This window comes from Tribolium madens, unplaced genomic scaffold, assembly GCF_015345945.1.
Source record: "Tribolium madens isolate multiple individuals breed KSU strain unplaced genomic scaffold, Tmad_KSU_1.1 Scaffold_20;HRSCAF=117;Tcas5.2_LG4, whole genome shotgun sequence".
NCBI lineage: Eukaryota > Metazoa > Arthropoda > Insecta > Coleoptera > Tenebrionidae > Tribolium > Tribolium madens.
The window spans coordinates 5963045-5978793 of record NW_025400985.1 but is presented as its reverse complement, the minus strand read 5'-3'; the positions used below and the strand labels follow the sequence as shown (position 1 = coordinate 5978793).

The following is a 15749-nucleotide window of genomic DNA, read 5'->3' as shown; positions in this document are numbered from 1 at the left end:
ATTAATCGTTGAGTGTGATTGCAATATCGGACGCCCAAGACGAAATTTCTGTGTGCTTTTACCATTAATCTCACTTGAGTAAGCCAAAATTACGGTACTCACTGCCTAAGAGATATTCGATAGGAAAAAGTCGACTGGGATCGGCGTAGATTAGATTTATTTTCAAAACGATTTCCGTTAGATTCAAGTGGCATGATCATACTGCTGAAAGAATGTCTTTGTTGAAAGTTAGCTCTTCTGAACTTGAAACCCCGACTATTAAAAGAATTTCCAGCGGAAATACTTTATTTTATTCAAACATCGAACTACTGAAACAGAATAGGGCACTGTATTTTAAAAATGCAATACCAAAATAAATTTTGAAATCATAACGTCAAGATGGTTAAAAATACAAGCGTCCAGGCTCTGTAGATATATCAAACATAGTATAAACAAGCCATGTTATTTTCCTCTTCTAATCGGTTGAAGTTTTTTTTTTGCTAAATCCGGACGTAAACAACATTTGTAAATCCTCTGCCCCGTGATTATCAGCGAGTAAATCCTTCGTTAGCAGGTGCTCAAAACTTATGTCAGATGAAATGTTGCAAGTAATTCATGACCTTGTTCAAAGTTCCGGTACATCCGGAATCAACACTATTGAATCCGATGTTCTCTGCATTGGTTTCGCATACTAATACAAAGTTGAAGTTATTGATAATGATCATAGAGTAGATATAGTTGATCTCGTAGAGAGGGTCAATAGTAATTATTATCTGGCTGGTTTTCTTCAAGGAGCAATTAAGTCTGTTTAATTTGCATTTCGCTATCGTTTGTGCATCTCAAACATGATAGTTGGTTGTTAGTTCCCGGAACAAATCATAAAACACTTTAAATGTACTATACACAGATAAACACAGTTAAATGGCCCGGATTCGCGGTTTCGGTCGAATCATTTAGTTAAAAATCCTCGACGTTTCCTTAATTCGAGATTAATCTGCGCCATCTACAAAATAAATTCCTAGTTAGAGCCGTACTGATGTTGACACTGAGATTTAAAGCAAAATTAATTTTCATCATGCCCAAAACTAAGTAATAACGAAAGCCTCGAGCTTTATGGTTGCAAGTTGATTTAAACACGTCGATGCCTTAATTAAATATAAAATATATAAAGGGGGGAGGAAGCCTGCGGCGACTCCAGCCAGGTTGTTGTAGGTTAAAGATTTAATTACTCGATAACTACAACGTAATCTTTAAATTTGATAAACCGATGCAAATTCTGTTTTGATCAAATTAATACAAGGGATGCTTCAGTGCGGCTGACGCGGTGGTCAGCTTTAAATTACCGGCGGTTTGCACTTCGGGGGACTGGCCAACAAATAAATGCAAATAGAGATATCAAATCTAAATGTTGGATAAACAAACCTCTGGCACTAGTTCGCTATTCAGACCAAAACCACTTTTAATTCATCATTTTCATATTCCAGAGAGTCATCGACACCGTTTCACCGACTGTTTTGCCACCACCATTTGTCTTTCAGAAACGATTTTTCCTCAAACAAAGCTACTGCTCGGTTTTTGCTAACTTACCACAATTTTAAAAACTCATAATATTTATTTCTCCTACTGCATTAGGAAATAGACTTTTGATTAATAGCACAACATAAATGGCGATACTAAATCTTTTTTGTCCAACTAAAAATAAGTTACAAAGTCTCAACTGAAACACAAAGCCTAATCTTTGTAATATCCTACATCCTATTCAAATTTAATTTTACGGACTATTGAATTGAAACTATTTTAGAAAACAGGAAATGTTGAAAAATTATTTAAATTTGACAAAGCTAAAGCTTAACTTCACAAAATGGGAATCACACATATGGAAAGCAATACTGATGACTTCTAACAACATACTAAAAATTTATGACACGAAATTTTTCCGCGAGAAAATCGTCATTCGATAATAGTGAGAGATATTGGAAAAGACAAGTAGATCACACATTCGCATAAAAATAAAAAGGGAAATGAAAGAAAACTCGTGTGTATTGGCAAAAAAATTCACTGATTCTAGATTTTAAATTTCATATTTTTATATTTTTTTTTGGAATAAGCTTGTGTATTTATTATGGTAATTTAATTAATTCTTATGGAAGAAATAATTTTTATTCCAAAAGGTAATTAAATCATGAGCAAAAAATGATATAATGAAAGAATTCATTAAATTTTGGAGTGTTTATGAAAAATTAATTAATCCATTAACATTTAATTTAAATGTAAACAAGCGTTCAATTAAATATTGTAATTAATTTTTAAATTTTTTCTTCATTTTATGTAAATTGAGCATAATTGCATAATTTTATAGGTATTTTATTTATACATACATTATGTACTTTTACATTTAATATTTGGTGAATTATCAAACGCATCGATGCTCACTTAGTTATAATTTATCACAACAGAAAATTTAACTTGATTGCTTCAAGTTTTATGATTATATGTGGTAAAGAGCATGGAAGAGTATTGGTAAGAAGGATGAATTTATAGTTAGATTTGTGAATTGGAAAGGGAGCCAGAAGATTGCATTTGCTTACAAAATGAAAGTTGTGCTTTGTGTTGGCTATAGAAGAGGATGCTTGTGCTGCTGGATTTTTCCTTATATTGAAGCTTCAACACTACAAATGAGAAAAGTGATGGCAAATAAAATTCAGATATTAATGCAATAGTCGATAGCGATGAAAAAAGCTTTGAATCCGAGGAAGCAGCCGGAGTAAAATAATTTAATTATTGGAGAAAGGATAATACGCGTACGGTGTCACTTTTTTACATTTAGAGCTAGAAACAATCGTGGTGTAGATCTTTTGTTAAAATTTGATTACGTAAAATTCGTGATAATAGAGTCATAACAATTCTGACAATTATCAATTTTCCTTTGTACAGTTTCTAAAATGGACAATCCTATTTATATTCTATTGTGAAACTACCATAACAGGGTTATGCAATTATCTCCTATATTAAATGTATAAATCCAGCTTCTGCCATGGCAGCAGATTGATGTTACTGAAATTAGTATTTGACAGTTTTCATTTGTAGCTTTATGAATTAATTGATCAAAATCATAAGTATATTTTTGACCAACATATATTTGAACTMTCTGCGGTGATCGAGAGAGGTCAACATCGATTAATCACAGAACATTTGAACCTGGAAGATAACCTTGTCCCTTGACCCCTCCTGATTCTCCATTAAATACGAACTGGAAAACTTGAAAATTCGTACATTGATCGATAACTAAATTCAAGTTTTTTTGTTAGTGTGAAGTCTATGAGGAAGAGAATGCTAATTTAGGCAAAAATTAGAAATACCTGTTCAATACCAAAACGGTTGAATTAATTAAGAAAAGACAAAGAGCAATGTTTGACTTATTATGCACCCTTGAAGGCCCCTCAAGTAATAAAAGCGTATAATAACTTTGTGCATCCAAATGAAATAAATCTCTTACGGCTGCAGCAACAACTTTTATAAATATTTCACGGGAAATAAGTCCATTATATTTGCGATTCTGCAACGATGTGAAATTCCAGGAGAATATAATCAGTTAATTTTGACGAAATTAGTTTTGTACAAATTTTTAGCCAACTTTGTTCTTAAGCAAACATTAATTCCAAATAGATATTTAGATGGTGGGGTCTTGTCAGTTGAGATTTAGATCCAGAGACCATTATTCGGGTATATTCCTTCGTAAAAATGTGTCTGCCTTAAGTCTTATTTATGTGTTTCCGGATTCTGACTATAAACAGAAAATATTTCACTTCAAACATCTGATGTCATTTCGAAAAAAACAAAGAACCTGATGGAGATCCAGAAAAAACTTGAGGACATGCGAAAAATAAATAAAAGGGACATTGTTTCCTGCTCTTAACCCCAGAATTTATGAGTCCTAATGCAGGTCCAACGACATCCATATAAATAGTACTCCAATAACAGTCATTTCAGGGATTACTAACACTTAAAAAAACAAACGCGTTTTGTAGAATTGTTCACTTGTGCTAGGTATTGATTTTTAATTCTTGTTTGTGAGACAGATGTTAGTTTTTAGCACTGATAGCAATAAAAGCTGCAAAAAGCGATGATGATCTGCCAATGAATCAAAGAAAATGCCCTAGCTGATTGCAGAACTGATGCTGTAATTGAGTATAACAGTGGCTGGGATGTTCGAAGCCAACTCCGGTAACATAAATAACTTGCCGCGAACTTCAGACAAGACATTAAGAGCTCAGTGGGATAATATCAGTCAGGATGCTATCATGACTTCGAGATCTAGAAAGAGGCTCTATGGGACCGGAAAACTGATTTCACACCTCACAAACAATCATCTAATTGGGAAGTAAATATTCACAAAAAATATACACTTAATACCTATTCGAATTACATCTGCGGATTACTGCGGAGCATTTAATTTAGATGCAAATGTGTTTAAAAATGTATGAAACGTCCAGTGTATTAATTGTATTCGCTCCAGTAAACGCGCTTTGACATATTCTTATAATATTTGGAATAAATGTGGCTTATCATTTTTGTAATGCAGTTTATAAATTTAAATGTATTTATTCCTACGTTCTAGATTTCAAATTAGTTTAATGGATGGTGTGTGCTAAATATCCATTTGATGTTTATGGATTACTATTTTCAATTATTTTAACAGGAACATGTCACTAATAGATTTTAATTATCATAATTAATTTACAAGAGATGTTAATTGAGTTTTCACTTCGGAAAAAGTACAAATACACTTTTTGCAAACAATTGGCAATTTAAGGCAAAAGACTCCCTTCGGAAATACTGAAAATTTAAAATTTGTCTTTTGGGAGCATAAATCCTACTCTGTACCTAAAGTTCTAACTTACTTTTTTCGAACACTCAAACTCCAATAGCTAAACAAACTTCAGATTAAAAAGACAAAAATGTTTCATTAAGAAAAGACTTAATTTTATTACATCTACCTAAAACGTGCTTCTTAGTTTCTCAATTTTAAATTTACTGTTTAGGAAATTGGAGAAACTATCTATATAAAGTTAGTAATTTTCTTTTCAAAACCGGCTGTAAGTACAAGGCGAAAACAGATAATATTAAGCAGTAATTTTATTTTCCTGTCGTAAGATTCTAACTACAATAATTAAATTATAACGTTATACGCTCTTTAAACCTAAATCTGATAATCATTTTATAAAACCCTTTAAAATTATTGTATACGCAATACTTATTAGTGCTTTACTCGCCTGAATTCCTAAATCTTAAATCTGGAAAGTCTGGGATTTTATTAGTTTTCAATTACACGGTTTAATCATTTACTCTTGAATAATTTTACCACTTATAATACTTTTTACAAATTTATTTATTTACATAAAATTCCAATTATTGTGTATATTCTATTATAATGGCAGACAACACCAGAAAAAATTTAAATATTTCTTTCATAAAAAGTTCAAAGTACACACAAACTGAAAAAAAAATTAAATTTTTTTACAAAACGAGTCTGGGCTGTAATGTAATGTGCTCCAGAAATGTTTAATTAAAATATTTTTCTCGATCTCAAATAAAGAATGCAAATTAACTAAAACTGAAACAATGTTGAGAACAAGAATTTTTTTGCAAAAAAATGTTTAACGTTTATGTTAAAAAATATCAGTAATCTTGAATTTGTTTTTATTGGTTTAAAATAAATTAACTAAATTGTTTTTCGTAAGCGCAAATCTTGGAATCAAAGCCATAAAAATTGTGCACGTTGCAGATAGCTATCACTTTATTGTGTTTTCTAAGTGCAAATGCGAATAAAAACCGTTAACAGTTAAACTTTTGTTTTGAAAATGGAAATTTCTAGTACCTATAACAAAGGTAGTTCAGAAAAACAAAGAAAAATAATTCAACTTTACGATCAGTGGTAATACAGCTTTTTATAGAAAATGTATTCTAAATTCGATTCCATCTTATTAAAAATAATTAAGCGAAGGAATCTCAGAGTTATCTGTCGTAAAAAGTGGTAAAACACTGTTAAATATTGAATCTTCCAACGTAAATTTTTAAAGATAAAGTTATAACTGTAAATTCTGGTAAGTCTAGACATATATAAATTATCAATTTTATAAATTCACGTTTTCTTTGAGAGGCAGGAAATCTAATCTGAAATCAGGAAACGTCAACTGTGAAAAAACTGTTTTAAATTGATAAAATGTGGTTTCTTTGTTCCCTTAGAAAACATCTAAATAGGCTGCGGAAATTGTCGCCCTTAAACAAATAGCAACAACTCAATGGACRTCTTTACGACCAGTCAATTTCTCACATCTCSGTTTCTCAATCGCTATTTATGTTGATATAAACAGCACCATATGTGTAAGCACGTGTTTATGTTACCAACGAAGCTCCACATATAGAAAACCACTTTTTCAAATCGTATTCAATCGAACAAAAATTTATACTGAACGAAGTTCAAAATCGACTCTGAAAGAAATCAAATGTTATTGTCACATATTTTTAATATATCAATGGGGTTGACCTATCGCATCAATCTTAATAAAATATGATTCAGAATATTTGTTATAAAAATATTTGTCGTGTGCGAGGCCATCGGAACTGTATTTCCACAACAATCAGTCCATTTTCATTCAAATGGTTTAATTTCTATGCGTATGGTCTACGTGGGGTGAATTCGCCCAGGATGAGGAAACGGGGAGCCAAGGGCGTGCCCTCACGGTGACATCATCATTGGAACATTAATTATGGAGGCGCCGAGACGCGAAACGACGTGATGAAGTGGGCGTGATTCGGAAATTGTTGTCTGTGGCTCCTCCTGATCCGGCCCTGAACAAATCGGCAATCCCGCGAAAAAGCGACTTTTCTGTGGAAAACGGGGAAGTTAACATTTGCTAAAATTTCTCAATCCTCTCACTAAGAAACGAAAACGACACTAGCCATTGTCGAAAATTTAAAGCGAAAGTTTGGTGAAAAGTTTTTATAACGGAGAGTTTTATTTTCAACTCGTGCAAACCGAAACTCGAGATAATATCTACCAAACAATTGTCGGTTACCATGAATTTCTCTTATTCTTGTTAAACAGATAAACCTTATTTATTTCCGAGTGTTTTCAGATTATTGCAACCGAAACTTGAACTGAATTTCTATTCGACACACTGATCTACTAATTGATTGTTAATTTTTCTTAACTCACTAACGAACTTTTCGTTGATAATTCCGACCCAAAAATTTCTTTTGATAAACTCGGTTTTGTTCATCCAATTACAGGAAGTTGTCTTCTAACTTCCCTAATAACGAATTTTCGATAAATATCTCGTCTCCTTTGTCAACCGATGTTTGGCTAATTTTCAGAAACTCTTCTTTATCAACGCATAATTGTCTTTTCCTTTTCAACTCACACAACTTAACTAATCTATAAATTACTAATTCAACAATCAATTCAAAGCTTAGCAAAGTTGCGTGTTGAAACCTGACAGTTATGTCGCGACTAACTAACACGATATCCTTGCTCGATAAGAACAAGAAAGGAAACCTCTAATAATTTTAACCTCTGTAAAGTGATTTGTACTTTTGTTKKACAAATTACAAATGTAAATTTTGATCACAATTTTACAAACTTCTTAATTTGATTAAATTAATTTAAATTGAAAGTGAAAAAAATAATTTGCTCAATTAAGTTGGACTGCCGCAAATTTATCACAATTAGGGCTTATGCTAATTTCAACGTGGAAACGTTTTTGTCCAAGTCGGAATATAATTCGACAATTATCACTTTGTAGGATCAATCTGGACTATTTAGCTGACCCCAAATTCATGCAAAGGTAATTTCAGGCGCCAATGGCCTCTAATGAAGCTCGTATTTTTATACATCACCGACACATAAAACAGCGAGGAAGCAAATTGATAATTTCTCAAAATGAAAAAAAAAAACGAAACATTTTCACCATCATAATCATCTAAATATTGCACTTTAAAACATGTACAAAACTTGTTTTCATCGGCTAAGTTTAAATAATGTGACAACTTCAACAAGAATTTTCGTCGAAACAACCTCGTAAAATTCAACGCTCCGCTTTACAAATGATCGTACGAATATTACCGTTTTTGGAAATTGGAGGAACTTTTCCGTCTTAGCATTTATTGCAACTTGTTCTTTTCCCATTTCGACAAGTTAAGATTGATGATTGATTTGTTCAAAGTTTTGACATAAAACGTTCCCTGATGAAATTACACACTAGTATAAATTTATTACTTTGATTAAAGTTTTATGTTTGGTGGCTTAAACAGCCTAGAAATAGTGGAAACGACCACAATAACAATGTATAAAAAATTTGAACAAAATCGCAGAAACGTCGGTCATAAAGTTGATGTATTTTTTGAATTAAGCATCCGTGTTACATAAAACTAGTAGTGAAATAGATGATTTAATTTTTTGCAACTTACACAACGTTGTAACTTGTTCTAGCCCGGCGCCTCCACCAAAAAGTCATTTGTTTTTAATGCTGCTAATAAAAATTCTAAAACCGGTTACGTGTGGTTACATTAAAACGTATTTAAATCAAAGAAATAAACCAAAAATAAAAAATTGGCCTCATCAAGTTTCTGCATAAATGCATTTAATATCACTGGCCGTAAAAATCCCCAATTTCCTCACACGCAAGCATTTTCCCCTTCATGAAACATACGAATTGCCTCATTACGGTAATTATCGATTATACTCCCAATATCTAGCACCCCGAAAAAAATCTGTTTTAATTAACCCGCCAGTCAAAAATCCCAATAATACAATTACGAATAGCTGAGAAWCTAGCGATTTAATTAGCGAAAATGAAGACATGTCGTGAATAAACAACAACGTAAAAACTTTCATCCAAAACGTACAAATCCGGAATCCCTAACGAGCTAAAATCCATACAAAACACGGTGACGTGGACTTAAACAACAGGAAACAAGTAAAAATTTGATAGTGTAGGGTCGAAAAAAAAGAAGCACGGAATACATGCATCAGATAGTAGTAGGAATTAATTAGCATAATTGCAGTGTTTCAGCGGCGCTGAAACATGTATTTTACATTTACACCGTGTCTCTGAAACGCGAGTGTTATTTCGGGACCCTAGAATGGCGGAATTAATGTATTTGAGGGCTGCATACACCTCCAATGGTAGGTACATACATGTACCTAGACAATAAATAAGACACCCAGCTTTTAGCAGTTTTAACTAATTAGACTCATTCTGATCGTAAGATACTGATATTATCACAACCACTCAGAATGCATTAAATCCTATCAAATATGCAACAGTTCTAATATTCTAATTATAAGGATAAGCATTCGATAAAAGTTGGTCAGGTCGCAGGTCTTATTAAGAATTTAGAAAGGATTTGTGAGGGATTCCTCGAATTTGGTGGCTGCTTATTAGACTTGTCACGACATAAAACCTAATGTAAATTATKCATTATGACTTTTTTCAACACACGTGACTCAGATTGAGGGGTGGAATGTATTAAGAATCAAAGGAAACGTAAATTGAATAAATTGGACCACAAGTCTAGAAGTCACAACATAAAAATACAAACCCAGTACGAAATAATTATAAATATGGAAAACATTATTTGGGCAAATTGTCTTATCTTGTTCCTTTTTGGGAAAAAGAGAAACGTAATAACGTAAAAATATTATGAAATAAAAATTTATATTTATTTTGCAGCCGTAAATTGGGAGTAGTAAAAGCAGTATTATGCAGAGTTTGCAGAAATTTATTTTCTAGAAATATTTTCTCTCTAAATATTTCGAAATGTTTCCACTTGAAATTGTTACTAAAAGCCAGCCCTCTTTTTGCTGCTTTATTCCATCAAAAACAAAATAGAACTTTATACTCGACGATTCTCTTCACTATAAAGCCAATCACTGAAAATGAAATTCTAAATTATTCTTTCTCGTAAATTAATTTAATCATCACAATTTTCAAACTAATTACAACATTTAATTCAAACAAAAAAATTGAAAAAATATACAAACAAGTTGCAAATTTTTTCCACTTGAACTAAAAAAGGAAATTGTCATTTAGCTGGGRTAATTAAATAACTACTAAATTACAGTGGAATGTACATGGTGCACATTTATGCTATAGTATTGAATCATAGTTGGCAATTTTCCAGGTTGTAGAAAGCATTTTTACTAATATTAATATTAAACGCGGTGCACCTTATACATGTAAGCAAAAATAAATTACCCAAAATGTAATACTTAAATGGCTTTTATATAATGTGAAGTAAATTGAGTGAATAAAATTACTTTGGTTGGTAATTTTTTTACATATAGGGGATAAAATTATTTGACGTATTGTTAATGGCTACTTGTTTATTAATTACAATACTTGCTTTTAATTTTAATTAAATTGATGTCAACACAATATATGTATACAATCGTATCTTGTGTATGATCATTTTCATGCACCTTTCATACTTATCTACTTTTTATCCTCTATTATGTACATAGTACAACTTTTATTTATTGTCTGTAAACTTTTTAATTATTAATTAACTTTCTTATTTTTATTTTCTTATTTATGTACGTCTCACTTCTTGTACACCAAACAAAAAAAATTGATTGAATTGTCAAAGTTTGAAGCAGTTCAGTTTGAATGTAGAAAAACGGGAGCTCCTGCTTATATACAAAATCTATAACTCATTTAAATTTCCAATAAAAGAGAAATGCATTTTGCACAAATCGCGGCCACAAACGTAAGCGGAAATTACGTTTATATCGATACGTTTCCTCTCGATTTGAAAACTAAATTTTATCAGCGTACCGGAAATGATATGATCCCTATTCTCAAGATTTGTTAGGAAGACTAAACTCACTCGACATGTATAATTAAAGGAATATGCCTTTGGTTCTGTTCTCTTATGCAAATCTACGGGAATGAGGGTTGCTTGTTACACGATATCCCTATTATGTTTTTCAAGGTTTAAGCTACCCTAAGTTATTTTATCCAACCCAGAGGTTGGAGCGTTCTGACCTGAAGAACATAAAGTTGAGCCTTCTCTTTGAAACAAATACCATATTCTAAGGGCAACAACGCTACATACCATGGGCACGGGAATTGTGGTTACACTGCATGTTAATTAAAATCGCTTTCGATCTAGTCCAAATGATTATAGTCGAGGTATTTAAAAGCCAGACGCATATCGATCATGGTTTTATCAAACGAAATTGCAAATGATTAGTTACAGAGAAAAAAGTTTTACACATCCAAAAAATTATTATTTAATAAGCAAAATTAATTCGGAGAGTCAATAATATGTCATTTCATTGCAAATTTAACTTGTTTATTTCAAAAATCATAAATCTGTTAATACCATTTACACATAAATAACCTATACATAGTATTTGAAACCCGTAACAATGTCAATCACTAGCTGAAACTAGCACAAACGATGCAAAAATACAAGCTTCACTCGCAATAAACTAATTATTCCGCCAGTTCCATACAGTGTAACAATTTGTTGAATAATTTTAATTCCACGAATAAACAACTACAAAAAGTGAGATAAAAACGCGTTGAACTAATGCTGATCAAATAATATTTGTATAACAGCAACACATTTGTTTGCTGGTGTATGGATTGTTCCAATTTATTACTTACATTTAAATTAATTGTGGGTAATTTCGTGCACAGAATTCAGTCATAAGCAGAATCTACGGTTGTATTTGCTTACATGAATGAAATAATAGAGTCAATTAGGGTAATTGCGTGCCTCAACCCGATTAGTTGAATATTGAAATTGTAAAAACGCTTTCGGATTGGTAGTTGGTCAATTAGCAAAAATGTGTAATTTATTGTACCGTATAAAGCAGTATAATGACAATAAAGGCCATACGACTCATTATTTGGAATTTATCTGTTATCACGGCTCCATTATGGAACGTCATCCGTTGAGAATAAAGTAGCAATGTATGGCTGGTAAAGCTATTACGCGTCACCCATTTTCGTAGGATCAGTTGATACTTTACAAGTTGAACGTGGAAGGTGTGGTTAGGGACAAATAATGTTGTTTAAGGATCTCGATGTTTCTTAGGACCGTTTATGCGAAGGTTCCTGGTCCGAAGCCACGTGAGTTAACATAGACGTTTGCACCTGAAAGATTTATCACCATTTCCACCTACCCGTCGAGCTCCCATCGGAATCTTCATCAAGTTAATTCAACAATTACTTATCAGGAGACCCTTGTTTGCGGAATTTCACCTGAGGAATGACTCTCCTTTTGGATCTTTTAAAATAATAAGCGTAGAATCCCCCGCTAAAGGACAAATCGAATTAAAATTTCAGGTTAAAACCTACTTTTAGAACTTAAATGAAACTTTTATTTGTAAACGGAAAGGACATGTTAAGTATTTCAATAAATTGATATCCAAATTTATACCAGGGGCAAAAATGATATCGATTTATTTGTCCAATAAAACTTTGTTTGTTATTTAACCATCTTTAATTTTAGTTGAAAAAAATATTATTATTTGTTCTACAGAAAGGAATTTTTATTTTATCAATTGTTTTTAACTAGAAAATTTTTTTGAGAATTTCAATTAAATCTATTGGTTGGTATTTTATTATTACGAGTATAATGGTACGAGATTATTATATACCAAGTGAATAAAAAGTATGGAACCAAACGTTTTTTGCTTAAACTATTTATTTTTTGAAAAAACTAATTGATGAGTGATAAAGTACTATAAAAATGTGATGATTTAACAAGAATAATATTTTTCGAAATTTCCTTTTGTTTTTGAGTTGTACAAAAAAAATATTTTTTTTAAATGGCAACCCACTATAAAATCATTTTTCTCCTAAAAGCTATACTCAAAGGATTACAACTAGCTACTTTATATTTATTTTTTTCAAAAATTTTTTTTTACATAAATTGCAATTTTGACAAAAAAAATCGTATAACTCAAAAACAATACAAAATTTTGTTCTGAAAATACGATCACATGTTTTATATTACTTTACTTTATATTAATTATTTTTTTCTGGAGGCAAAACCGCTTGGTTCCATACTTTATATTCACCCTGTATATTAAAGTATTGAAAATTTCAAATCCATGACACGAAAACCTTAGAAACTAAAAGAACATTTTAAAGTTGCAATAAGAATTTCACGAGTTATAAATATTTTTGATTAAAACAAGATTAACATTCCATTTATGAGAAATAACGAGAGAAATACCTACTTAGATAAAATAAAGGCGGCACTAGAAAATTCTTAACAGCTGCAACAACCCCCAAGTATCAGCAATAATCGCGAAGATATTTTGTGACAAATACATACCACTACGAAAATTTAATTAGCTAAGTATTTATTTAGTTGCATTTAAAGTTCCGATTTTATGCAAATTGCAAATTTATTATTTGTAGGAATAATTTTTTTAATTTAGGATGTGCACAAAACACATCAAAACAAAGCGAATAGACCAATTAAAAAAATGCATTTTTGCATATTTTAAGTTTTTGGGAGTTGTTGCACAATTTAGCGCATAAGTTGCATATTTTAAGTGTTTTTGCAACGGGCATTTAATAATTTAGCTTTACTCATTTTTTTTTAAAGAAAATAGGCTGAACCTGTAGCTGTAGTCACTCGCTGGGGTACATGGTTGGAGGCAGCATTTTTTATGCCTACCATTACCACAATGTAAAAAATATTACTTCAGATTTTCTGAATCAAAAATAAAATGTAAAATTGTATTTGACAAAAGAAAAAAAAATAGAGAACAATTAGCATTTATTAAGGCAAATTATACGTTTTTAAGGAAGCATATTATTCCAATTAAGCATATTACTCTAATAGAAACTGGCCAAATGTCCCTTTCTGAGGTAATTATTAATATAGTGAATATAAGTGAAACGCAAGATATTAGGGGATCATCGTCAAAAGTTTACAATGGAAAATTTAGAAAAGCATGCTATTATTAAGTGGCATTCGATGACAACTAATAGTTGTGACTAGGTAGTTGATAATTATCTACTTATCTATAAACAGTTTATATCATAACTTGCAATGTAAATTACAATTTTCGTATTAATTGCAATTTTCCATTATTTTTACATCCCAAAAATTCTGCATATTTAAGCATATTTAGTGAAAAATTGCATATTTTTCTCTTAAACGCTGTATATTTATGCGCATATTTTCAGTAATTTTACTGCCTAAAAAGTATACAAAAAATTACAATTAACTAACACAACTGTTATTTGCGTAATGTGTCGTTCAGTACTTTTCGTGATACCAAGTAAACGATTTTGGGAAAATTATTCAAAATCATCATGTCAAATAATGTAAATTTCACGTAAGTAATCTTTAGAGTGTGCATTTTGTGTAGCAACATGCGTAAAAACATCCGTTAACCCGTCCGTTAAACTTTAACAGCCAAGTTGCCGTTATGGCAAAAAAACTATGGTTGTTAAACCAAGAAAACAGTATGGATATGATCAAATCACAATCAAGTATCACAAAAAACAATTTAAAAATACATAATAAATGTCAACAAATGTTTATTTTTCTCGTAATTCGTTTCGTCTAGAAGTGCGAAATTGAAAGGTCTTTAATAGGTCGTTGAGTTGTGCAATAATGATTTTTCCTCCGGGACCCAAGGCGAAACATTTATCTCCGGACCCACATCCGGAAGTGTTTTGCGGAATTTGACAGAATGCGATAGCTGCATCACTTCCGGTCGTTGTGGTTGCTAATGCATCCAACTAAAGTAAATATGGACACAAAATGACGGAACTGAATGAAATATGTGCAAACGACGACCACAAATCACTAATAAACTTCTTATTAAAGCGAACCGTCAACAACAGGAAGCGAGCTAGCTTATTTATCACACATGTAGTATATAACAAGAGCCTCAACATCCACTATTACCTCACACTAAATCAATAGCAGTATTGGGATTGGGGAATATCAATGTGGGAATGTCGCCCCCGGTTCGAATATATACTGACCCTAAGGGTGCTAATCCACACTGATACTAATGCCAATTAGGGCCCAAAGTGCAGAGTCTGTAGGTAAATGGGTTTTCACGCGTTTAATGTTAACACTTGATCTTCATGCGTCAATTTGCGTTACATTAGGATAAATGTAACTGCGAGGACGCCTTTTACTCGAGGACCGAATTTGCATTTACCGACAATTAGTCACAGGATGCCTAAAAAAACTACGAGGTTTGCGAAAACTCTGGCGTCGTTTTARCAAAGCTTTTTGACCAAAGCAAGCGWTAGCAGGAAATCGACAATACGATAAACCTGTGCCCTTTCATTGATTTTTACCCCATAAAGGCTTTTGTTTTGTTACACAATATATTCTTTCAAATAATACAGTTAAAGTTACATCAAAGTTCAACAATGTTTTGTCCTTTTATCATTAGAAATAGAAAAACCTTTGACATTTGGACTTAATCGACTAAGAGAAAAAGAAGCTTTCATAACTTGACTCTAACTCTAGTTACACGAGTAATCAAAATAAAAATCCAAGTGCGCAAAAGTCTGATTGAAAAAGTTACGGCTCATCTGTGTCCTATTTCAGATAACATTTCAAAAAATTTAATTGCTTTTAACAATCAAAATACATAGAAAGGGCAAAAAACAATAGCCTGTTTAGAGCTGTTCTTAAATAACGTCAAAAACTCACTCGCATATGAGTCGAGGAAACTCAATTCTCAATTTACATTTGAAACAGAATAAATT

General features: G+C 31.7%; 1 protein-coding gene across 4 annotated transcripts in view; it reads left to right on the top strand.

The window, feature by feature from the left end:
• The window catches only part of LOC123004914 (connectin), a 123792-nt gene that overhangs the window by 105358 nt on the left and 2685 nt on the right, over window positions 1-15749 (top strand). The gene's annotated exons all lie outside the window — the stretch shown is intronic.